General features: G+C 43.7%; 1 long non-coding RNA gene across 1 annotated transcript; it reads left to right on the forward strand.

Annotated features, from left to right (window-relative positions):
- The first annotated feature begins 7,412 nt into the window (after positions 1-7,412).
- LOC124866246 lies at positions 7,413-16,179 on the forward strand. Its single transcript, XR_007037761.1, has 3 exons — positions 7,413-7,489; positions 9,744-9,899; positions 15,777-16,179. It is a non-coding gene; the product is annotated as an uncharacterized LOC124866246 (long non-coding RNA).
- The last annotated feature ends 11,228 nt before the right edge of the window (positions 16,180-27,407 follow it).

The following is a 27,407-nucleotide window of genomic DNA, read 5'->3' on the forward strand; positions in this document are numbered from 1 at the left end:
TAGATGGACTGCATTAATGTGGTGTTTTTCCTGTATTGCTGAACAGTGAAAGCGTTTTGCCCTATAAGTCACACTCACCCCTTCTCACACCATTTGCACATGATTAAGCAATGTGGGCGTTACTTTCTTGCTGATAGACATGGGGAAACTTAAAGTGGAGATGCTGGAGTTTATCTCTTCTCCCTGGGCTATTGTTGCAGTGGTGGTGATGTGGTGTGTTTGTGTGGTTGCGGGGGGCGTGAAGGGGTCCCATCTTGATGTGGGGTCGGGGTTTCCGTTGTGGGCATGGTGCTCGATGGTGTCTGCCCTGTTGCACCCGTAGGCGGGGGGCTGGAGTAGCGTTGCGCAGGGTCCTTGCCTTGCCGTCATGGCACGCTGTGTGGTGGGGGGCAGGTTGTGGCGGGGAAGCTTGGAGCGGGGCTGTGTGTGTGTGTGTGTGTGTGTGTGTGTGTGTGTGGAGGTTGCGCTGTGTGGGTGTGGCTTCGTCGGCTTTTCAGGGATGGAGCTCATCTGTGGGAGAGTGCCCCTGTGCTGTGGGGAGGGGATTCGTGGTGTTTGGGTTTGGAGGCATGTGTTCAATATCGGTGTCCTGGTTGGGGGAGGCCCTGTTGGGACATTCATGTTGGGGTTCATTGGGGATGGGGGGCTCATGGGGTTAGGATCGGAATTCATTGGGAGGTTGGGACTGTTTCCTCCTGTGGCGGCTCTGGTTAGCCAATTTGGACCATGTAGACCCCTTTTGTGTACATGGCCCCCTTCTCCAAATGAGGATGGGGTCGTAGGGGACTGGGGTCGTGGCGGGGGGTTGGGATCCGGGCTGGGGTCGCTCAGGTTCAGGTGCTGAGGTGTTCTGCCTGTCTCCAACCCTGGAGAAAAGGGGACCACCTCCTGGGTCCAGGGGCCGGTTGACCCTATGTCGTATTGGCACCTGGACCTGGGAGTATAGAGTATGTATTGGGAGTGTGAGTGAGCGTGCAACATCCATTGTTGTTTGTCTTTACATTGGGTGCGTGGGTGTGAGTGTTTTTATATGTATGCATGAAGGTGGGAATGTGTGATTGTGACTGTGTGTGCCTGTTTTTTGTGTCAGGTTGGGTCTTGGACTGCTCCATCTCCTGGATCAGTTTAAGTCCCCCAGCAAATGTGGGGCCTATTTCCTGGGCTCTGTTGGGCCTCTGCTTGGGGAGTGATATGTCCCGGGGTCTCGGGTCTCTGGGTTCATGGCTGGATCTGCTTGGGCGTAGACGGCTGCCGGTGGGGTCTGTGGGCTTGTCGCTGCAGCTCCCTGGGGCTTCTGCACTTTGCCTGCTGGGTGGTTCCCCTGGGACTCTCCCCTGCTCTCCTCTGGGGGGGTTGTGGTAGTCCCGGCCATGGTTCTCCTGGGGTTCCAGTGCTCAGGGGGGGCTTTAGATGTCTACGGCTCCGATCTCCTTTGTATCTGTCCCACATCCACGGGCACCGGTCTGTGGCTCCTCACACTAGCTATTGCATATTTTAATGGAGAAACCTTGTATACACAAGCGCAGTCACACTCAGACGCACAGGTGTTTAGATTCAGGTGCTAAAAGATACAGAAATGTTCTATATTGAGCCGCATTTACCACTAAATACATCTTCCATTGATAAGTGCTGTGCATTTTTGGTAAAAAAGCTGTTAATATGAATGTTTCTGCAGGTGTAGAAGCTAGCAGGGTGTTATCTTGTATTCTCTTCATCCTTCTTTGTCTCCTCCGTTCTTTTCTCCTTCTCTCCCCTTTTCCTTTTTGCCCCAGCTCTCTCTCTTTGGTGCTTCTTATTTTGTTTGTTTTTGTTTCTGTCTTTGTGTCCGTAACAATTGAAATAATCCTAAAGCAGTTTCTAATTAAGTTCCTTTTATAAATATCAAGCAAAGCTTTAAAGCGTTAGCAGTAATGCTCCACTTGTGAACTTAAATCTGTTGAACTGCCAGACAGGACACGGTTAAAAAAAGATAAAAATGTCAGGCCCAAATCACTAGAAAATTAGACCAATTATACCTTGTGCAACACACCAGCTCTATTATTGTAACTGAGAGAAGCAAAACAAGTAACTTTTTTTCTTATTATCTCCCCATTTTCAGAGAAGGTCAATATTTATTTTTGCTGGTCGCAAACTGCACTGATCTTTGAGAAGAGGAGGCTTTTTTGGACTTGGACTATAAATTTACATCAGTACGGGTGTCTCCACATCCAAAAAGTTTGTTGTGCTGAATTGGCAGTCAGATCTCCCTAAAATGGAACAATAAAGAGTTTCAATCTCCTTTTATTCATGTGTTTCCCACACAGCACTCGCTGACACAATAAATGCCTTCTGTTGTGCACTTAAACCATAACACCTATTTTTCCGTGTTCACAGTTGTGCTGCACTTGACAACGCTTGTATTGTTCTAATGCTCATGCGGGTCAGTTTGTAGCCACAACATTTTCAATGTAATGTGATCGACCACTAAAAAAAATCTGAGTTCTGAAAAAATCAGATTTGAACATTAAGTGTTATGATTCTGGCACGTCTGCTCTACCCTGTCTCCCTGGCTGCAATCAGCAGATTAGATGCACCTGGTGGCTGCTGCTGTGCAGTGCAATCTGTGGTATGCCATACACCTGTGTCTTCCCTGATATATACTGACTTTGACAAGTAGACAGTGCCAGATTTTTGAAAGCCATTGTGTGAGTAGATATCCAGCGTTCCTTCCTGTCTGATCATTGTTCTTGACCTTGCCTTGCCTTTTGGATTTATGCCTCTCTGCCTGCTCCCTGTTGGACTATTTGGATTCTGGTTATCGACCTTGTTTCCTGCATCTGGTTTATGCCTCTGCCTGTCCCTTGCCTGACGCCTCTTGTTCCGATCGTTGACCCTGTTTCTGTCCTTGGATTATTGAGCCAGCCTTGCCCTCGGATTATTCAGCCTGGAGTCACTTCTTACCTGTGCTGTGGAGATCACTGTCTGCCGCCCACTGAGGTTTCCCCTCTGGGTTTCAAGTTCCACTCAAGACAAAAGCAGGTTAGTGGCTTTTCTGATCCCTGCAAAATCTGGAGAGACTACAAGTCACTAATCCCTCTTTCTGCCTCAGTGATTCCTGGAAGCTGTGAGGAGTGTTACCTGTGTGACGTTTTCCTGTGGCTGAATAAACCTTTTAAACTTTCAGTACTGTGTCTGGCTGAATCTTGGGTCTGCCTTTTCTGATTCATAGCATTAAGACCTGCAATGTGAACGTAGCCTAGTGTAAATGTGTGAAACACTGGGAACAATAAATCACCTGGAGTAAAGCCACATTGTTTTTTGTTTCCAACATGCTTTTTCTTTTGTTTTTTTGGCTTGATTGATTCATTTTTCTTTATATTTTGTTTGATTCACACAGTGATTGAGACACAGCGTTTGAGATATAATGCCAAGCATACATTTTTTTTTTTTCCCACAGCATTCAATAATTCCTTTTGTGTTAAGCCTCTTTGGGTTGAAAATTGAAGCGGCTTCCATGTTTAACTGAATTAGATCTGCAAAGATGGCTTTTTACTCATCTGGGCCAAAGACTGTATTGGTTGGCAAATTGCAGGTGACTGAGTTTCCTGTTTTAGGAAGGGCCTTACTGGATCATTCACAGTTCACGGTCATTGTGGTCATAACTAATAAGAAGCAGAATTCAATTTCTGCAAGTCTGGAAATCGAGCACACAGAGAATCATAAAAGAAGTAAAGAGAAGAAGGATTTGGAGAAGGCCAAAAATAAAACAGACTAGTATAATATACCAGCATGGAGAGAAAAGAAGGAAAGAAAAGCAAGGCATTGATCCATTATTGTTTCAGCTGAGGGGAGTGTGCAGCTAGGAAGCTTTAGAAAAAAGCTCTGTGGTAGGAGTAAATGTCTACAATTATAGCACTATATCATGAGGAGGTAGGCAGCATGTGTGGTTACACATCAGAGGAGATGAATATATTATAGTAACCATTATTCTGTCAGCTGTATGTGTCCGTGGTTATGGTGAGTATTATCTTCACACAGTCAGCTGACGCCTGTTCGCACTCTAATGTGGTTAGAGCAGAAGAACAGGCCAAAGGAGCCATTCCAGATGGCGCCGCAGATGGTCGCCTCGGCGTGTTGGTGCGCATTGTTTTGTTTTGTTTTTTGCTTTAAAACGGTCTTCTGTGATGGTACCCGGAGCTCTCTCACCAGAGAAGAACTCATGAACATCAGGGCTACTACACCAGAGGAGTTATTTCCAACTTTTCTACCTACTGCTCTGGAATATTTGGACATTCTGGTCAAAGGTTCCGCTCACCTTTGTTCACGCGGTGAAACGCCGGAAGAGAGGGAAACGGGCTGGGGTGCTGGTACGTCTTCACCAGCGTGGACTACAAACACCGTTACCTGGAATATTTCTCTCTAACGTTCGCTCACTTCCCAACAAAATGGAGGAACTACAACTGTTGTTGGGGAAAAACAGGGACTTTTATTCATCGGCAGTTTTGTGCTTCACGGAGACGTGGCTGTGTGGATTAATACCGGACTCTGCGCTGCAGCTGGCAGGATTCCAGCTCTACAGAGCGGACAAAGACACGGAACTCTCCGGCAAAGCGAAAGGTGGAGGAATCTGTTTTTACCTCAACAGTGGTTGGTGCAACGACGTGACAGTGATTCAGCAGCACTGTTCTCCAGACCTGGAAGCCTTCATCATAAACTGTAAGCCTTTCTATTCCCCCCGTGAGTTCGCTTCGTTCATCCTGGTCGGTGTTTACATCCCGCCGCAAGCTAACGTGCAGGTCGCACAGCGCATGCTCACCGACCAGATACTGAGTGTGGAGCGGACCAACCCGGACTCCTTAGTAATCGTCGTTGGCGACGTTAACAAAGGTAATCTGACCCACGAACTCCCCAAATATAGACAGTTTATAAAATGTCCGACCAGAGAGGACAACATTCTGGATCACTGTTACACCACCATCAGAGACGCTTATCACGCCGTCCCACGTGCTGCACTGGGCCAATCCGACCACATCTTGGTCCACCTGATTCCTGCATACAGGCAGAAACTAAAGCTCTGCAAACCTGTTGTGAGGACGACAAGGAAGTGGAGCAGTGAGGCTGTGGAGAATCTCCAGGCGTGTTTAGGCTGTACAGACTGGGATGTGTTCAGGACTACTACCAACAGTCTGGACGAGTACACAGAGGCTGTGACTTCCTACATCAGCTTCTGTGAGGACAGCTGTGTACCATCATGCACCAGGGTGAGTTACAACAACGACAAACCCTGGTTCACAGCTAAACTCAGAAGGTTAAGACTGGATAAGGAAGAGACCTTCAGGAGTGGGGACAAAGACATATACAGAGAGGCTAAGTACAAGTTTGGCAAGGCAGTGAAAGAGGCCAAACGACTGTACTCTGAGAAGCTCCAAAACCAGTTCTCAGCCAACGACTCTGCGTCTGTCTGGAAAGGGCTCAAGCAAATCACCAACTACAAGCCGAAAGCCCCCCACTCCATCAACGACCGACACCTCGCCAACGACCTGAACGAGTTCTACTGCCGCTTTGAAAGACAAAGGGACAGTCCTGCAACCATCCCCCACAACGCCCCCCAACAGCTGCAGCCACAATCCACCACCCCCATCTCTCCAACCTCAAGAGGGGCCTTGGCACCTCCAACTCCCACCCTGAAGTTCCCCCCCACCAGCCTCCTACCCACGCCGAGGACGGCTCTTTCCATCCAGGAGAGGGACGTAAACAAACTCAGACAGAACCCCCGGAAAGCTGCTGGTCTGGATTCTGTCTCACCAGCCAGCCTGAAGCACTGCGCTGATCAGCTGTCTCCAGTCTTCACAGACATTTTTAACACCTCACTGGAGACATGTCATGTGCCAGCCTGCTTCAAGTCCTCCACCATCATCCCTGTTCCCAAGAAGCCAAGGACCACAGGGCTTAATGGCTTCAGACCCGTCGCCCTGACCTCTGTGGTGATGAAGTCCTTTGAGCGCCTGGTGCTCTCACACCTAAAAGACATCACCGACCCCCTGCAGTTTGCCTACAGAGCCAACAGGTCTGTAGATGATGCAGTCAACCTAGCCCTTCACTTCATCCTCCGGCACCTGGACTCCACAGGAACCTACGCCAGGATCCTGTTTGTGGATTTCAGCTCTGCCTTCAACACCATCGTCCCAGTTCTGCTACAGGAGAAGCTCTCCCAGCTGAGTGTGCCCGACTCCACCTGCAGGTGGATCACTGACTTCCTGTCTGACAGGAAGCAGCGCGTGAGGCTGGGGAAGCACATCTCTGACTCCCTGACCATCAGCACCGGTTCCCCCCAAGGCTGTGTTTTCTCTCCTCTGCTCTTCTCCCTGTACACCAACAGCTGCACCTCCAGTCACCAGTCTGTCAAGCTTCTGAAGTTTGCGGACGACACCACCCTGATCGGACTCATCTCTGATGGTGACCAGTCCGCGTACAGATGGGAGGTGGACCATCTGTTGGACTGGTGCAGCCAGAACAACCTTGAGCTCAACGCTCTAAAGACAGTGGAGATGGTTGTGGACTTCAGGCAGAACCCAGCCCCACCTGCCCCCATCACCCTCTGTGACTCCACAATTGACACTGTGGAATCTTTCCGCTTCCTGGGAACCATCATCTCCCAGGATCTCAAGTGGGAGCCAAACATCAGCTCCCTCATCAAGAAAGCCCAGCAGAGGATGTTCTTCCTGCGGCAGCTGAAGAAATTCAACCTGCCAAAGACTATGATGGTGCACTTCTACACAGCCATCATTGAGTCCATCCTCACCTCCTCCATCACCATCTGGTACGCCGCTGCTACAGCCAAGGATAAGGGCAGGCTGCAGCATGTCATTCGGTCTGCTGAGAAGGTGATTGGCTGCAGTCTACTGTCGCTCCAGGAACTGTACACCTCCAGGACCTTGAAGCGGGCAGGGAAGATTCTGGCTGATCCCTCCCACCCCGGTCACAGACTCTTTGAGACTCTCCCCTCTGGCAGGAGGCTGCGGTCCATCCGGACCAAAACCTCACGCCACAAGAACAGTTTTTTCCCATCTGCCACCAGCCTTGTTAACAAAGCCCAGAAACCACCCTGACACTCTCCCTCCCCCCCCCCTTTTTTTTTTTGCTGACAGGACACTTGTAACCTGTAACTCTATGCGTTACATTAACGCTCAGCTTGGACTCCTGCTTTACTTGCACAATGATCACCTGCACTGTTGTATTGCTCTTGCATCTTATACTGCTCTATACTTACTCTCACTCACTTGAAACTGTGCACATATATTTATATTATATTGTAGATATGTTTATACTGTTTAATTTGTATTGTATTGCACCGACTACGCCAAAACAAATCCCTTGTATGTCCAAAAACGTACTTGGCAATAAAGCTTTTCTGATTCTGATTATCTTCACACAGTCAGCTGACGCCTGTTCGCACTCTAATGTGGTTAGAGCAGAAGAACAGGCCAAAGGAGCCATCAGGACACACCAGGTTAGTCTCTGAACGTAGGCAGAACTGCTGAATTCTGTTGCAAAAATAAGGTACAGCTTAATCCCTCCACAGGTTAACTATAAAGCCTGGCCAAAAGTATTTATACTTGACTTTTTTCACATCTTGTTATGTTGTAATGACAAACTTCAATGTACTTTATTGGGATTTTGTGTCATAGACCAACATGACATAGTACATATTTGGGAAGTTAAAGGAAAAAGATGCATGAGTTTTCAATAACTAATTTTGAAAAGTGTGTTGTGCACTTGTATGTAGCCCAAATGAGTCCATACATTCCATCATCACCTTTATTTACAGCACAATTCTTTTGGGGTATGTCTCTAGTGGAGACATCATTGTTTCCCCCAATTTCCTTTGTAAAATAGGTCAAGATCAGTCAGATTCTGTGGAGATCAATTGTAAAGTCTTGCCACAGAGTCTTGACAAGACTTGGGGCTCAACCTAGACCATTCCATCATATCTCTGGTTACATGTTTAGGGCGGTTTTTCTGGAAGGTGAATTTTCCTCCCCAGTGTTAAGTGTGCTGCAGCCTCTAAGAGGCTTTCTTCCTGCATTGCTTTGTATTTTGCTTCACCCATTTCCCCATGAACTCTGGCCAGCATGTTTGTGCTGAAGAAAAGCACCTCAACATCCTTACTCTGCCACCATGTTTTACAGTAAGGATGGTGTGTTCAGGACAATATGTTTTGTTAGTTTTCAGTCACATAGTTCTCTATACCAGGGGTTTTCAACCCTGATCCTCAAGGCACACTGTCCTGTATGTTTTAGATGTCTCCCTGCATCCACACACCTGATTTAATTTAATGGCTGGTTACCAGCTTTTGCTGTACTGCATCAGGTGTGTTAAAGCAGGGATACCTCTACACCATATCATCTGTGAGATTTCTAAAACTTAGGATACTATTTTAGAACATAACCCTGGTTAAACTTCTCCACAGATTTAATGATTTCTGCTGTGTTGTTCGTGATGCTGCTTGTTTAATAATATTCTCTGAGGTCTTCACATAAAAGTTGGATTATACAGGTACGTCTCCAAAAATTTGAAAATGTTTAATTGTGTAGCCTACTGACCCAGACTGAGACCATTTAGAGGCTCAGGAAACCTTGCAGGTATTTTGAGTTTGTTAGCTGATTAGGATGTGACACCATGAGTTTCCAATGTATCACTTTTTCACAATATTCTCATTTTCTGACACCCTGAATTTTCATTATTTGTGAGCCATAATCATCAAAAGTACAATAAATAAAGGCGTATACATTTCCCTCTATGTAGTGAATCTATAAAATAAGAGTTTCAATGAGGGACAAAAAACTAAACTTTTTCTCAATTATCAAATTTTTTGAGATGTACCAATATAGTAAGATAACGTTAAACACAGGTGGGCTCAATTTTTATGGGTATCAGAGTCAGGAAGCTAAATGTGAGTACACACCACATTTTTCTGATTTGTGATTATAAAAACAGTCAGTCGGTCAGTCATTTTCTATCGCTTCTTCCATAGTGGGTCACGGGGAAGCTGGTGCCTATCTTCAGCAGTCTGTGGGTGGGAGGTGGGGTTCATCCTGGAAAGGTCACCAGTCTATCGCAGGGCAATACAGACACATACAGGACAAACAACCATGCACACACTCATTCACGCCTAAGGGCAATGTAGAGAGACCAATTAGCCTAACAGTCATGGTTTTGAACTGCGGGAGGAAGCCGGTGTACCCGGAAAGAATCCAGGCATGCACGGGGAGAACATGCAAACTCCATGCAGAAAGACCTCAGGCTGGGAATTATAAAACATTTTAAAATAATTTCCCTCCTATGTTTGTCTATCACATAAATTCTCAATAAAAGACAAAATGTACTGGCACTGTACTCTTGTAATCGCTGTTGTGTTCAGTTCATAATGCCTGTTGTATGGACGTAATTTGCGGCTGTTAAATTTTTGGAGTAATGCTGGATTCACTTTAATGTCATGGCTTATATTCTCAGCCTGTTAGCCAGCAGGTCATCCATGTATCATGGCAGTGTTTACTGGCAGAATCATGCACTGATTCACAAGGCAGAAACGTACACCAGCAATAATGTGAACCCCAGAAAAAATGGTATGCTGTTTATTTAAAAACTGACATGACACCACAACCAGACAAGATGAAGACACCAAGTGGCTCTCTTTCTTTCTGTTGCTCCCACGTTTTCACGTCCATGCCCAGTATTCACTGTTTCCTTTTCTCACTCCCCAGAATTTCTATGGAATTATCAGCAGTTAAATACTCCAAGACCAGCACTGCTGGATCCCAAAACAACAGACAACAGTCACATGTGGGCCTCAGCGTGAAGTGGACCAGGACTTGACCCGGACCGGGAGTGAATTTTCAAATACCTCATGAGACATAGAGGTAAGGCATGGAGGGATTCTGGAAGATATACCCCAGGAAGAAAATTTACTATTATTTATGTGTTATGTACTTAGAGCCTGGAAGCTCTTTAGTGTAAGGGATTGGATGCAGGGAAAACAAATAGACTGAGTCTGGTCAAACCTCAAAAATACATCCAAAGCTCTATGTGGAAAGACAGAACAAAACTGGCACTTGAAGTTCTGTAATGATGCAATACAATGAGCCTGAAGTGAAATATTCAGGATTTCCATTGCAGCACACACATCTTAGAAGCAGAAAAAATATGACAAAGATTGAAAATCATAAAAGTGGGACCAGGCTACAATGCTTGCAACTCATTTTATTCGATGTTTTATATTTCATAACCCCTATTTGCTCTTTACAAACTTCTACAGTGAGCTAAGCCCACCAACATTTGGCAAACTATGCTTATACAAAAGAATAAAGATAGAAATGTTATTTTTATGGAAAAATAGCTCTGCAAGATGCCCGGAGTTTATTCTAGCAGTCAAATTTGGTTTATCTACACTGTAACACTTAACATTGTTAATTCCTATTTTTATTTCCAGCAATAAGATAAAAGAACCAACATGGTGACCCTGCAGGAGTTGCAGAGATCTTGAGCTTAGGTGAGAGAACCTGTTGACAGGCATGCTATTAGTTGAGCACTAATCTGGGCTTTATGGAAAAGTGGCTAGACAAAGGCCATTTCTGAAAGGCACAAGAAGACCTATTTGCATTTCGAAAAAAAAAACATTTAGGGGACAAATTATGAGGAAGAAGGTGCTAAAAAGAAATAAGAGTGATGAAAATCTTAACACTGCACATCGGCCTGAGCACACTATTCCCACTGTAAACATGGTGGTGGCAGCATTATGCTGTAGGGGTGCTTTTCCTAAGCCGGGACAGTTCCCTGGGACAGAGATTCATCTTTCCGCAAGTTAAAATCAATCAATTTAAATAGTATTTGAATTAGACATGTTTTATATAAAGTAGCCTGAAATGTTTAACATTGTAATTTTAGACTATTTGAATAAACTGAATTGAAGTAAAATAAGCTGTGAACAAGGTTTACTAGTGAGTTTACTACTTCTTTTTTCTTTGTATAAAAAAACCAAAAACAGATAACGTCTAATTCAATCAGTGCTTTAGAGCGAGGTATACTGTTGTTCAGTTGCCATATATTTCCATGCTCATCGATAAAAGCATCTGCGGCAGGGTTGTATTTACCTGTGCTGGGCAGCTGTGTCCAGCAGGGAAGGGATTCTGCTTGTACAGGTATGACGATGGAGGACCTGATAATTACTGTTATCTTTATCCCTGGTAAGTATAGCTTTGGGTCAGCAGTTCTGGATCTGAGTGTTGCTCTATAGCTAGAGTGTGGAAGTTTGTCCCAGGAAGCGGGACCGGTTGTCAGGCTGCTGAGCTGCTCTGATAGAGCAGTTTATAAGCCTGTAACTATTGTAATTTTAGCTTTAATGAACACTTGGAGGTAGAGGTATGTTGAAAATTGGCTCTCTGTGCCAATAAAACATTAAAATGAAGCTCCTGGCAGCCCTTAACTTTTAAAGTCTTCATCACTGCTCTACTTGTTGGCTTTTCAAGTGTAAATTCTTCTTTGTGTGGAATTCATGAATACAGAGCAAATTTGTGGGTGTCTCCGTGTACTGACATACCTATTGGTTTGTACCAAGAAAATATCTTCATCAGCTGGAAAACCGAAAGATGGCTTCATTGAGGAGATACATTTATAAGTAATGGAATAATATGCAAATGCTGTGTCTGCACTGATGAGGATTCCCTCACCTCTGGCTGCAGGATGCTTGAAATTGAGAGTGAAACTGAAATGTTGATGTACTTGCTTATTAAAACTGCTAATAATTATCACCCCTTGAGGGCATCCAAATAGTTTTGATATATGACTTCCAGATAGTTAATCCTTAAATAGAGGTAAAAAAAAAACATGTAAAAGTAATATTCTGATGTGGTTGAAAACTGCACCCTTGATCCCGATACACACACTAATCAAGCTGAGAACAAATTAAAAGCAGCACATGTAATTTAAAGATGTAACATAGCTTGTTGTCCAGCAACATCTGCTGCAAAACATATATTTTCAATACACCAACACAAATGGAAAGATAGTTTACAGTGTGACAGCAGCTTTACTCAGTGTCACTGTTCTCCTGCATCTTTGTACGTCTAAAATCTGGGACCTCCCAAAGTATAAGAGCATAAACATTAAGTTTAAAATCCAGTAAAGCTGAAATGCAATTGCTTTTATTACACTGACAAAGAATCACATAATCAGTCAGCTGCAGCAGAACCATAAAATTCAACTAACTTGATTTTAGAGCTGATACACTTTATAATGTCATGGTATACTGTTTAAAAAATGCTCTGTTGCACCATCTGGGTAAAAAGGCTGCAGGCTTCCCTCCTAGTGACCCTCCAGGTGGTCCAGTTAAACATCCTGTCTACAAATGCAGGGCAGGGTTGGTGTCCAAACTCAGTTGTGAATGTGTTACAGGTCACTCTCTGGAGAGGTTTGGGTCATCCAGACAGGAAGTGAAAGGGAAAATCACTGTAAAACAGGTTCTGCTCAAGACTCATAAAAAGCTCCCTGAAGACCTCAGCTTGTACCCAACCGTGGTTTCTAGCAGTGTATTCAGTTTAATTTAGTTAAAAAAGGAGATGGTGAATAAGTAAAATGTGAAGGCCTAACAATGTTCAAACTGTAAGCTTTATGTGTGAAGAAACTTAAAGCAAGAGCAGGTGCAAATTACAACAGCAACACTGTTATTAAAGCCATGTTCTGCCATTTTATGACATTTAACAAAGCTGGAATTATCTCCTAAGACACCTGTGAACATCCGCAGCTCTACTCAACACATTATTGGTAATTGCTGGTTAAAGGTTTGAAGACTGAGCCTCCAAGCTCACCTCTACCATCCCAAAGAAATGTGAGATTTTGGATGATTACCTTAAACAGAGTTTAAACGCGGCTCTAACATTTTTCAGATTTGCAAACAGTTCATTCAGACACTGTTGTTTAAAGTCACTGAACACCTGTCTGAGGAAATATTCTAAGGACATGATTTCTTTTCAGGTATGTGTTTAGCAGCTACTTTTTTAGATAAACCTGTTTAGTGGATTGATAACACAAATAACAAATCAACCAGTCACGTAGCAGCAAGTTAATGCATTTAGCAATCTAGATGTGATGAAGACAATTTATTGAAGTTCAATTGTCTTTTAAAATTGCATGGCTGGTGCAAAGCGGGCTGGTCTGAGTATTAGTTTACTGCAATTTTCACTCACAATCATCTCTCATCTTACTTAAAAGCGTCTGAAAAAGAAAAAAAAATACCCAGGCAGACTCAGTAATGTGCAAACGAAGGTGGTTTTAATGTGTTGGCCCGCTCCCCTCCACTCAGGATGTTTTGTGACCATTTTCATTACTGACTTTTCTTGCCCAGTAGAGGCTTTCTTGGTGTCTGCTCGTCACCAGGTCCCATCGGGGCTGAGCAGGGCTGAAATGTGACGTGAACAGTCTGCTGTTCACTGATTGGCTATGAGCGTGGTCAGCCGTATGTCATCAGCATGAGAAAGTGTTCGATGAGGTACTGGAGAGAATGACAGGCCATGGATTTTACCATACACCGCAGTGCCAGGAAAAGCTAAAAAAAAAAAAAATCAACAGCAACTACAACATTAACAACTCAATGGCCAGAGGTTGTCAAAAATGTCATAAAACAGGGTGTTTGCTGGACCAATATGCAGACAAGAGTATGTGATTAGATGTTATTTTATTAATGACACTAATAGACTTACAGGTAGCTGTTGGATTGTGTAACACAGATGAGGTAACCAACATGAAGAAGGGTAGTCAACAGGAGGAACCAGTGGAGAACAATAAAAACCAGAGTATAAATACAGAGGTAGGGTGGAAAATGGACCAATAAAAAATGGGAGCTAATCAGGGGGAAATCAAGAGCAGCTGGTGAGAGATAGAGAATGCAGGCAACTGAAGGAGAGAGGCTAATTAACAAAGATGAGCATTTATTTCTTTTAAGTCATTTAGAGGAAGACTTGGTGGTGCGGTTTGGCTCATTGTCCTGCTGCATAATCCAAGCTTGAAATTAAGGTGACAAACATCAAATATGACAGGTCCTGAAGAAGTAAAGCAGCACTAGCATTACAATGATTGACAGTTTGTATGATGGTCTGTCAGATGTCATGATACACACCTTTCAAGAGTTGCATTTTTGTTTTGTCTGTCAACAGAAAATTATTCTAGTAAATTTGAAAGGTCAGCCACGCCAAGGTTCACCACTGTTCCATACTGTATTTTTTGCCGCACTGTGGTTTTTCTGGTCCCAAAAAGTTTTGGAATGGCAATGAAAACTTTTCTAGATAGATAGTTAATTAATTTGACCTGAGGTGACAGATTTAGCTTTTACAGCTAAATCTGGAACATTCACTTGATAGACTAAACCCCCCTGTTGATTATTGTGCACTGTCACCTTTAAAGAAAATAATATCAAATAAATAGAGCTCAATGACTTGTTTCTTATCTGTTCTTGAATTTCTTAAGAGAAGAGCATGGTTTATCACTTTCTGAAATCTTTTAGCCTTCTTCATGTTGTCATACAGGTTCCATTTAAGTGGTTTGTTGATTGGATCAAGCACTAATCAAGTCTAGTTGTAGCTAGATCTGAACCCACTCAGTTGTGCAAAAAATATGATTAATCACACTCATCTATGATTTAAGGTAGGCAATTACTTTTCACAAAGGGCAAAATGGTTTCAATTGCTTTTTTATTTATAAGGTTATCTTTGATATAACTTTTGTCTGATAATCTGAAACAAGGGGGCAAATACTTTCTTCTGGCCCAGTATATAACTATATACTATATCACAAATGGTATTTGATCAATTCTAAATGTTTTTTAACCAGTCTCATATGGAAACAGTATAAACAAATGCCCTTTTCACAAATGAAATCTTTTTAGACTCACTGTGGTAACAGAGCCCAGATGGTATATCCTGATATAAAAGGCAGATAACTTCTCCTTTGAACTAAAACTCACTGGTAAAGACCCATGTCCATCTATATAGTGCAGTTGACCTATGTATTGTTTTTATTGCTGATGGTGTTGACTGCAGACTGAGCGGAGTGGCTGGGTTTAAATGTAAAGCAGGTCACTGTGACCTGATTGCTGAGAATGGATTTTAATGCCACGTTTAAATAGTCTGTTTTCACTTCTAACTTAATTAGCCAGTTGTCAACAGGGCCTTAGTTTCCTTTAACCAGGGCAAATACACATACCAAACAAAGGCGTTCCAATCAGCTTCAGCTTTATGCTGCTAACATGCCTATCTAGTGATAGCTATCGGGAATGTAAGCATATTTCCAGGTGTTTTGATCCATCTAAGATTATGTGGACCTTTTATAATTTTATGTTAAAACAGAATTTGTGTTATGTTAACACTTTGATTCTAAAAATAAACGTTTGGTTCACTGTATTAGTCCATGCAGCATGTAGGCTGTAAAACATTTTCAGTTAGCATGAGCAAATATAATGTATCCTTCTGATGTGAAAGAAAGGAACAGGTGTTTATGAAGATGTCCATAAAACTAACCAAATCTGTCAAGGCGTAATTAAATTAAAAGTACAAGTCAATTATGAGTCCACTGGAGTTTGGGTTTATGTGTTTTGGACAGAAAAAGGTGAATCCAGACTGGAGGAGATGCATGTTAGTTCAGCTCCAGTAATGGATTATTTGTGCTATTTGTTGGCAAAGGTTTCAGCTCCAGCCTCAGTAGGGCTTTCTTTTTTGTTTCTCTCTCTGTCTCTTTTTCTCTCTCTTCAGGAAAATGTCCAGCTGGCCTTGTGAGTGGAATTACACCCAAGGATCCAAGTGAGAAGCTCAAGAAAACAGCTGTCAAACAATGAATTACTGTGCTTTCTGAGGAATGGATGAGGAAAATGGGATTGTGTAAAAGAAGTCACACACAGACAAATAGACAGTGTCCCCATGTGCAGGTAATTTGTGTAATGTCTACATCATGGTTCATATAATGGATCTTGGAACTATGTGAAAAAAGTTTAATAACTTACATCTACAGGAATATTTCCTTTCTGAAATGGAGCTGTAAAACATGCAATATCCTGTATATGAAACTATTAAGCACAACATAAACTATGTTAATTGTTCAGCTAATGTACAATCTAACATAAACCTAACATATTCTCTATGGTAAAAGGTTCCCTCAGCTGAGATAATAATAAAAATCTTACACTTTTCAAAAAAGTTTTTCTTGTTTCAGTATCTGTTTTAAAAGGTTTGCTTTAGCAGCAGCACATCCTCAGACCGAACCTGGTGAACCAGTAAGGGAGCTCCTGAGAGTAACACACTAGCCCTAACATATCAAGGTTACCTCATTCTCACACACCAAAAAACAAGAGCTCATGTGCGCTTGTTTTTTGAGAGCAAGTACAGAATTGGAGATATGTGGCAAACTGACAGTTACAGTTACCAGTGTAGTTTATTAAAAGCACATTAGATAACCTTGACCAAGACAGTGTAACAGTAGGCATGTATTCACACCCAGAGGCTACACCCGCATCTAACACTGTATGTACTTGTTATTGGTAAATTTGATTAGGTCCTGTGTGCAGCAAATATTAAAATTCTGATTTTACCTAAAGACATCCATAAGCATGCACTAAAACAGGAGAAAATACATACAGTATGTTGTCAAAAGTATTCGCCTACCCATCTAAACCATTCACTTTGGTGTTTCAATACTATCCGTGGCCACAATCAGTGGTATAACAACAATGTGAAAGGGATTGGGAATGTCCTCAACAGAGCCATTAGGTGGTAGGCCACACAAAATCACAGAGCAGGGTCAGCGGCTGCTGAGGTGTCTGGTGCACAGAAGTTATCAACGTTTTGCAGAGTCGGTGGTTGTAGACCTCCAAATTTCAAGTGACCTTCAGATTAGCTCAAGAACCCTGTGTATGGAGCACTGGAATGGTCTCAAATGGGCAAATGGAAAGGGCTTCGATGGCTGAGTAGCTGCAGGTTTGGTGCAGAGCGGATCAGTAAAAGTGAAAAGTTTCACACCTTCAGTTGGCCCGGTTTGTTTTCACACAGAGATTTTATAGACCGGACCAATGAAAGTCATGCAGGTGCAACAAATTGTTTCGGGGCAGTATTGCACTGATTGAGAAGGAAAAGAGCACAAGGAAGAAAGTTCCTCTCATCAGTGTTTCGTTGCTACTATCGTTTTTTAAATGTAGTTGTGCACCTGCACCTCTTCACTACTCCAAATTGCCCCACGAGACATTTTCAAACGTGTTCATCTTCGGATTCACGCTCTTACTTTGTTTTTCCTCTACTTCTTCTACTTAAATGTACTGCTCTTACGTTACATCCTCTCTTCCTGCTTTTGGTATGCTGGCCCGGCATGCATTGACACTGCAAACAAACCGCTCCAGGGTTCGGATATACCGTGCCGTTTCAAGGATGGGTTCACACCGGTGTGATCTGGCATGGTACAAAGCGTAACGAAAGGTTTGGTGTGAAAGCACTGTAAGTTCTGGTAAAAGGAACTCTGAATTTTTCAGTATACCAAAAGATTTTGGAAACAGTTGTGGCCTTGCAACAACAAGGCCTAACTGAACGGAGTTTGCATGTTCTTGCATGTTGTTGCATATTCTCTATGTGCATGCATGGGTTCTCTCTGGGTACTTTGGCTTCCTCCAACATTTCAAGAATGTGTTTTATGCTAATTGGCCACTTTAAACTGCCCTTGGGTGTGAGTATGCGATGCATTGTTGCATTTTCTATCCTTGACCCAACATAAATTCAGCGGGTATTAAAAAAGGATGAATGGAGTAAAATGACCTCTATTACTTGACTGAACCAAAACACAAATGCCAATTCTACATCACCCAACCCCACCTGCCATTATACTCCTGCAGAAAAATAAGCACAAATAAGCATAAAACAAAAATAAGCAAAATAAGCCTGTTTGCATTATCTTTATTCTTAATTTTATTTAATCTAAAGTTTATATATTTATAACTAATGTTGGTATGATGTGAGCACTGAAGACCAGAGTCAAATTCCTTGTTAGTGGACACAAACGTGGCAACAAGTACCAACAAGTGACAACACAAGCTTACCAGTGAAGTTGGGCAGAGAATGAAAAGAGAGACATGGTTAAGTTTGGTTTTCTGTGAATCTTATAGATGTAGCACTGGTTTTTGTGTGTATTGGTGATTAATTGCATTTATTACCCTAATGTTAGCCAACCTCATTGACTTGCAACGTTTTAAAAAGAATATTAGGATCTCCTGCCTAGGAGTTCTCTCAGCATTTCTCCCGGCCCAATTAGACTTTTTCTACCGCTGAGCGAATGTGAGTGGAATGTAATAAAATGTGTTTTGAAGGAGATTTATGAGGATCATCTTGTTTGGGAGACATGGGTCTTTACTAGTGAGCTTCAATTCAAACAAGAAGTGTATAATTCTTGAAATTACCTGCCTTTTATATCAGATGTACCATCTGGGTCCTGTAACCTCAGAAAGCTTAAAAAGTTTCAGTTGTGAAAATGACTTGAGTTTATATTGTTTTTCTATGAGACTGGTTGAAAGACATTTAGAATTAATGAAATACCATTCAATTGTGATTTACTACAAATACATCTATTTACATAGCTGCACTGGTAAGGCCATTTATGAAAAGGTCATTGCTTTTAAACACAAACCCTGATAGCTTCTGTGAAGAAATATTGTTCAAACATGGTTCATTGAGAGTATGGTATGTTTTAGCTTACCATTTGGGAGTTTGCAGTCAAGTGTGTAAGTATATAGTTTTAAAGCTATTATTAGTGGTGAGAAGAATCTGCTTTTATTTAAAGCAGCTGGTACATTCAAAGCAGCGCCGGGCTTCTTCAGAGCCAAGGATGTCGTGTTTTCAGGGAAAAACAGTTTCAAACTGAGGTCAAAGAGCTAGAGCAACATAAAGGATGATACATGACAGCTAGTCAGTAGGATTTTATTCACTGACTGGCTGTCAGTAAGAAAAATAACATAGGGGTTGCGTTAAAACAGTGATGTCCTCAACATGAAGAAAAAGAACTTAAGATCCTGATTCCCCAACTAATATCACTGCATGACAAATACTAATTCTTTCAATTTGAATCAAAGCTTTGCATTATATGCACTGTGACTTATTTATAGGGGATGGCTGTTTCTTCTTGTGCTTAGTGCAATAGCAGCATTCATTAAATATATTCCAATCAATTTCATTCATAATTCATAATTTCATTCATATGTAAAGCAACAGAATGGATCAAAGTGCTTTTCAGCAACACCACAAATTCCAAAGGAAAACACTAAATTACACAAAAGTATGAAAGCCTGACAACATGCCCCCAAAAAAGAACTACTTACTTGAAATACAAATGCAATTAAAGGTATGTTTCAGTGTCTTTTTTGAAAAAGCATCAATACAAGAAACAGTTGACAGTAGGAGGCTGCTCATAATCTGCCTGTGTTTTGGGTTTTGAGTTTATGTTCTGTTTACTTTCTCTGCACTGACATGCTCTTCACTTGCTTTATTTCAGTTCATTCATAATTATTAGATTCTGTTGTTTAGGTGTTTGTTACTGTCCCGGATTCCTAGGGTGGATGTGTTAGTTTGTATTTCAAACATGCAACAGTGGTTCAGTTTTGTCCTGTACTGGTGGGTTGCCGGTTCAAACCCCCACTCTGTCTGTCTCCGTCGTGTCCATGGGCAAGACACTTCATCATTGCCTGCTGATGGAGGTCAGAGGACTCGGTGGCGCCTGTGTACTGCACCCTCGCTTCTGTCAGTGTGCTGCAGGGCAGCTGTGGCTACATTGTTGCCACCACTGTCAGTGTGGGAATGTGTGTGTGGATGGGTGAATGACTGTAGTACGATTGTAGTGGAATGCATTTGGGGTCTCTCATGACTTAATAAAAGCACTATTCAAGTGCAGGCCATTTTCTTGTAGATCTGTTTCCTCCCTGTTTATGAACTTTGGGTAGTCTCATTGTTTAGTTATTCCTGTTGACTCAGATGTTTTCTTGGACTTCCCTGTACCATGTCTCTGTGTTCCTGCCAGTATACCTGCCTATGTTCCATCCTGTAAGTTTCCTGTTTCATTCCATTGAAGCATTACTTCACTCACCATGTGACTGCCGTCTTCCTGTATGCACTTTGGTCCTACTTCATCTCCACACACCCTGACACAATGTCCCTTATACTGATTAATACAGCACATGATACATTTGAAAGGAGCTGTTCAGATGACCTATCAGCTGTAGCATTTGTGGAATGGAAATGAGTTGAAAACAAAAAATGTGGGGTACTGAATCATACAAAGCCTTATGAACAAAAAGAGGAAGCCAGTGGATTGATGCTAAAACAGGACTGATTCGGTCTCTTTTTCAGAGACAGCTGCAGACAGAACAGAAACTGGCTCATACCAAAATGAATAAAGATGTACAAGTCTAAGCTTACAGTAATTAGAGCAGTGATAACTGTCTCCATGTCATTATTAGTGAGAATGCTTTTGAGTTCTGAAAGTTTCTGAATTGTAAAAAACAGCGCTTTACTGCAGAGGTGATCCATTTATAAAAGTTTAAATGTTTCTAAATTGCTGTTTCGGGCCAGAAGATCAGAAGACAATGATGTGTGTTATAAAAGGCTTGTTTGGCAGAGCAAAAATGACCATCTCTGCCTTACTAATATATGTTGCAAGTTAACAGTAGTAACCTCTTTAATGTGTAGAATACTGTATATCTCAATGGTGCTGAAATCATGATCTAAGGGCATTTAAATCTGCATATCACCAGCATAACAATGAAATTAGATATTTCATTAATGGAAGATTTAACCCAAATGGATGCTTTTGGGACACCTCAATTTAAGGCTACTGTAGAGGAAGTGGGATGATCAGCCAGATAAATAAGAGCTAAATAAACGTAGCCCAATGTCACACATCCCAAACTGGTCCCACATGTGATTTAAAACAATCGTGTGATAAACCGTATCTGTCATGATTTTTACAGCCAACTTAACCCACATGTAGAGACACTCAGAGAACTTGTTAAATAAAGAAGTTTATTGAAAACTTGGTCAAGTACAACAGAAGCGGCGAATCTAATCTCCCGTCACTGAAAGAACACAAAGAGAAATGATTAGTGGCTGAACCTCAGAACATGACCCAACTGAAACATTCTTTTACTGGAGACTCCGGGGAAACTGCCAGGGAGAGGATAAGAGTCAGGAAAGAAGCCCCGCTTGCCAGGTTCAGTCCAATTCCAGGAAATAGCCAGTACCACAATGGAGGACTGGGACAGCTCAGGCAGAAATCGCACCTGGAACAGGTAACAAGGGAAGTGAAATTTCACACAGAGAAAATACTTCAAAAAATCCTTCACAGCAATTCTCACAAAGTTTTTCAGAGCTGGCCAGAAGATTACCACGGAGGCAAAACACTCAGGCGACAAAGTGTTGGCAACCATCCTCTTTATGCTTCTCAGCTGATGAATAGATCCGCAACACCTGTCGCCTCAGGACTCTCCTACTGGCGGCACCTAGTGTTGGAATGGTGTTAGCAGCAGGCAGCAGATGACTCCAGATCCTGACACCACCTCCCCCTCAACGGCCGCCTCCTGGCGGCCCAGAAGACGTGGCTTGGGAGGCCCGGAAATCCCGGATCAGGGAGGGATCGACGATGAAGGAACCCGGAACCCAGGAGCGGTTCTCCGGACCGTACCCCTCCCAGTTGACGAGGTACTGACATCCACATCCCCGTCGTCGAGAGGCCACAATGCGGCAAACAGAGTAAACAGGGTGGCCCTGAAAGTCCCGGGAGGGCAGAGGGGGCAAGGCCGGAGGGCAGAGCGGGCTGGTCTGGACAGGCTTCAATTGAGAAACGTGAAAAACAGGGTGAACACGGAGACTGGGAGGCAGACGGAGGCGAACAGAGGCAGGACCAACAAGAGAATCAACCACGTAGGGCCCGATGAACCTGGGAGAAAGCTTTCTGGACAGGGACTTAAGCAGGATGTCCCATGCGGCGAGCCAAACCTTCTGACCAGGGAGGTAATTAGGAGCGGGTAGACGTCGACGGTCTGCGTAGCGCTTGTTTTAGGCTGCTGTCCGGTGAAGCGCCCAGCTGGCGGCGTTCCATACCCGCCTACATCTCCGGATGTGGTGTCGTACAGTAGGAACAGTGATGTCCTTTTCCTCCGACGGGAACAATGTAGGCTGGTATCCCAAGGAGGCTTCGAAAGGGGAATAGCCGGTGGCTGAAGAGACGTGGGAGTTGTGAGCGTATTCGATCCACCCCAAGTGGTCGCTCCATTCAGCGGGACAGGTGGACATTACGCACCGCAGGGCCGCCTCCAGCTCCTGGTTGAAGCGCTTCACCTGGCCATTAGACTGGGGGTGATGACCAGAGGTTAGCGCCACCTTCGCCCCCAAGGCGTCACAGAAATGTCTCCAGACACGGGAAGTAAACTGAGGCCCCCTGTCAGACAACAGGTCACTGGGGATGCCATGCAGGCGGAAAACATGTTTGACCATCAATCTAGCTGTTTGCAGGGCCGATGGCAGCTTTCTGAGAGGAACCAGGTGGCAGGCCTTGGAGAACCGGTTGATAATGGTCATAATTACGGTCATCCCTTGAGAATGTGGTAGGCCCGTGACGAAGTCCAAGGCCACATGGGACCAGGGTCGGCCGGGGATGCTGAGAGGCTGGAGCAAACCTGCGGAAGGTCGATTTGAGGACTTGCTTCTAGCGCATGTGGCGCAGGCATTCACATACTCCCTAATGTCTCTGTGAAGCGACGGCCACCAATAACTTCTGGAAATTGCGGCGATGGTGCTACTGACACCAGGGTGGGCAGAGAACTTGGCCGAATAGAACCAGCCGATCAATCTGGATCGCACTGAAGCTGGAACGTAGGTCCTTCCAGGGGGTCCAGTTCCTGGCCCAGGATCATCAGGGAGGGCTCGCTGCACCAGGTCCTCCAATTCCCAGGTTAACAAGCCCATTGTACAACTTGGTGGCAGGATCGACTCTGCCTTTTTTTATGAATCTTCAGGTCCGAATTGGCAGGACAGAGAATCAGGTTTGAGGTTCTTGGATCCCGGCCTAAAAGAAATAGACAGATTAAATCGGGAAAAGAAAAGTGACCAACGTGATATACGTGCATTAAGACGCTTAGCTGACTGGATGTACAACACATTTTTATGGTCTGTCCAGACCAACACGGGGTGTTCGGCACCCTCCAGCCAATGCCTCCACTCCTCTAGGGCCAACTTAATGGCAAGCAGCTCCCTGTCTCCAACCTGATAGTTCCGTTCAGCAGGGGTCAGCCGATGGGAGAAAAAGGCGCAGGGGTGAAGCCTTCCATCCCGGTCTGAGAGCTGGGAGAGAACCGCTCCCACCCCGGTATCCGAGGCGTCTACCTCCAGTGTAAACTGCCTTGTAGAGTCAGGATGAATCAGAACCGGCGCCTGGGAGAACAGCCTCTTCAGTCGGGTGAAGGCGGTCTCGGCCTCCGGTCTCCAGCTGAAAGTCGTCTTGGTGGAAGTTAGCGCAGTTAATGGGGCCGCTATCTGGCTGTAATTTCTAATAAACCTTCGGTAGAAGTTGGCGAACCCCAAGAACTGCTGCAACTTCCTCCGGGAGTCAGGTACTGGCCAGTCCATCACTGCTCGAACCTTCCCTGGGTCAGCGCGAACCTGTCCCTCCTCCAACACGAACCCCAGGAAGCTGACTGATGGAAGTCGCACTTCTCCACTTTAACATACAGTCTGTTCTCGAGGAGGCGCTGTAGGAACTGTCTAACATGGCGGCGGTGTTCCTCGAGACTTCTGGAAAAAATCAGAATGTCGTCCAGGTATACAAATACAAAAATATTCAAAAAATCTCTCAACACGTCGTTGACGAGTGCCTGAAAAACTGCTGGGGCATTACTTAGGCCGAAAGGCATAACTAGATATTCAAAATGTCCCAGGGGAGTCTTGAATGCCGTTTTCCACTCATCTCCCTGGCGGATTCTGACTAAGTGGTGGGCATTTCTGAGGTCCAGCTTGGAGAAAACAACAGCGCCACGTATAGGCTCAAACGCAGAAGCTAACAAAGGAAGAGGATATTTATTCTTTACTGTAATTGCATTCAAACCCCTATAGTCTATACAGGGGCGTAAACCTCCGTCCTTTTTCCCCACAAAAAAGAACCCCGCCCCTAAAGGAGATGAAGAAGGACGGATAACTCCCGCGGCTAAAGACTCCACAATATATTTCTCCATTACCCTTCTCTCCGGCCCAGAGATGCTATAGAGCTGACTGGAGGGCAAAGGAGCACCTGGGAGGAGGTTAATGGCGCAGTCGTACGGTCGATTAGGCAGCACAGACAGAGCCCGAGATTTACTAAAAACCATTTTGAGGTCGTGATACTCTGAGGGGACCCTGGTTAAATCTGAGAGTTCCTCCTCTTCACCTTCCTCACCAGGGGTGGTAGGGCAAACGGCTGACTGCAAACATGAAATGAGACAACCCTCAGACCAAGCCTCTATCCGCAAATCCACCCAATTAATATGGGGGTTATGACGCTGGAGCCAGGGGAAACCAAGTACTAACGTACTCTGAGCAATGGGAAAAACATAAAAAGACACCTGTTCTTGGTGATTACCGGACAAAACAAGCTCAAGTGGCTGTGTCTGATGGGTGATCTCATGTAGTGATAACCCATCCAAGGCTAAAACCCGATGGTGCTGGGCAAACTTCTCTGTGGCAATTTGTTTCTTGGAAACAAAATCATAATCAATCAAGTTCAAATCGCAGCCAGAGTCAACTAGGGCAGATAAAACCTCAGCGTGATGATTCAAAAATAAGGTAGCCGGTAACGTGAATCGAGGGGTTCTACTACTGGAGGATTGGTCCGCCGGTTGCCCCATCACAGCCGGCGGACCCACCCTTTTGGCCGGACAGGACAAGCGAAAATGAAATGGCCGGAGGCACCACAATAAAAACATTGGTTAGCCTCCCGGCGTCGTCGTTGCTCTCCAGGCGAGAAACTGGCTCTCCCTACCTGCATGGGCTCGGTCTCGGGGTGGCTGACTTGAGGCTCCAATGACACTGGTAACAGGGACGAGGGAAACGGGGAAGACCGCCCCACTGCCCTCTCGGAGCGATCCCTCCTACTCTCCCGTAGGCGAGAATCAATGCGGACAGCCAAATCAATGTACTTATCTAACCCATCTGGTTCCTCTAAGAGGGCTAACTCGTCCTTAATGGGCTCGTCCAGAGACTGAAAAAACGCAGCCTTTAACGCGCTTGCGTTCCAGCCTGAGGACGCAGCCAATGTACGGAAATCAAAAGAAAAATCAGCTAAAGAACGACTCCGCTGTTTTAGCGCCCACAACCTGCGGGCAGTACAGGACTGATCTGAAGCTACATCAAAAGTCTGTTTAAACTCCTTAATGAAAACCTCATAAAACACACCGAAACTAGTGCAGTTGGAAAATCGTGCGTCCGCCCACCGGAGCGCTCTCCCAGTTAACAAGCCCAAGACATATGAGATCTTACCCTCATCGTGAGAAAACGCTCGGGGTGACCGGTTAAACACCAAATTACACTGGAGTAAAAATCCGCGGCATCCGCCCACATCTCCGGAGGACTTCTCAGGGTGAGGAGAAGTAACCTCTCGGAAAGGTGGCTGATGACTCCAGATTCTGACAGTATAAGCTTTAACATTTGTTTTTTAGCGTGCCTTGGGGTGAGATGTGAATCAGTGCAAAATAAATGAATTAAATTGAAATTAATTAGGCTGCACTCAGATGTAGCAAACATTACAATTTGGTGTTTGTGATATTACTATTTAGACAATGATCCTTTGGGGATAATTCCTAATGACCCGGAGTTTCTTATCTTATAATTTATTAAAAATTTTATTATTTCATAAGCATTTGACATGTAGATCAATTCTATTTTTCAAGTGTGAGCTTTGCAATCTGAAAGGTTTAAGGAGTCACATGCTGATATATGAAAGGGTCAATTTACGGTTTTCAGTGTGGACCGCTGTCAAAGAAATCCCCTTATTAAAACTACAACAATGCTGTGTTATATTATTTTTTCAGATTAAACTCATTCTGATGAGATGCCAGAGACGGTTCGGAGTTTTTATCCACTCATATGGAACGTAGGGCAGCACTGCATGTTTTTGGGCTGTCAGTGAGCTGTGTAGTTTAGCTAAATAGGAACAACCCTTGGAATGTTTCTCCCATCAAAAAGTGGCAAAGTCTTCCGTTGGAAAAATCATCTGGTAGTGAAAATGTAATCATGGCTATCAGGTGGTCACTTTTTTAAAGGTAATAACTAAGCATTGAAAGCAAGCATTGGCGGCAAGCCACAGGAATTGGCATGACTGCGTTATGATTTAAGGGTGTTTGAGTTTTTTGTTTGAATTTTATTTATTCTTATCTCCAGTTTGTGTTTTTTGTGTCTTGCTTCTGTTTATTATTTTTCTGGTTGCGCTTTAGCTTTCTTATTATTGTTTTCGGTTCTTGTTTTCTATGGAAGCAAATCGTTACCATATTTCAAATGAAAAAGCATTTTCAGAAATGCTTTTTCATTTTAAGAATGTGGCTGCATTGTTTGACTCATAAATGAAATTAGTAATCAATAATCCTATTTGCATTTTAATTTTCTTCTTCAAGACTGCTCATTCTTTCACTTAATTAAAATGAAAAAGAAAAAGGCATTTGAGATTTATTTTTCAAAATGTACCCCAGCAAATAGATACCAAAATTCAATTTGAAATGTAACATTATTTGACCCATAAATAAAATGAGTAATCAATCATCCTATTTGCATTTGCATTTTCTTCTTCACGACTGCACATTTTATGCCATAATCAAAAAGAAAACAAAGCAGACATTGCTTTTTTGTTTTCTTTTTTCGTTTTCGTTTTTGTGGCAGGCTGTGGCGGAACTGCCACAGCCTGCCACCGGAACTACCAGTTCTGCCTGCCACAAATTGAGCTCGGCCCTGCTGCAATTCAATCAATTTCTCGGCACGTTTGCAATGTAATGCAATGCAGATGTGCACAGCGCCCCCTACCGAACAAGATGGGTAGCCCGGTCAGCAGGGAGCTCAGGAGGAGCGGCTGCTGACGTCACTCTGCTGCGCCCGCAGCTCGGAATGCTTTTTCGTTTTCGAGTTCTGGGCAGTACTTTGCGGGCAGACCACGAAAACGAAAAAGCAATGTCTGCTTTGTTTTCTTTTTGATTATGGCATAAAATGTGCAGTCGTGAAGAAGAAAATGCAAATGCAAATAGGATGATTGATTACTCATTTTATTTATGGGTCAAATAATGCAGCCACATTCTTAAAATGAAAAAGCATTTCTGAAAATGCTTTTTCATTTGAAATATGGTAACGATT

The sequence above is a fragment of the Girardinichthys multiradiatus genome, chromosome 3 (genome assembly GCF_021462225.1).
Source record: "Girardinichthys multiradiatus isolate DD_20200921_A chromosome 3, DD_fGirMul_XY1, whole genome shotgun sequence".
Taxonomy (NCBI): domain Eukaryota; kingdom Metazoa; phylum Chordata; class Actinopteri; order Cyprinodontiformes; family Goodeidae; genus Girardinichthys; species Girardinichthys multiradiatus.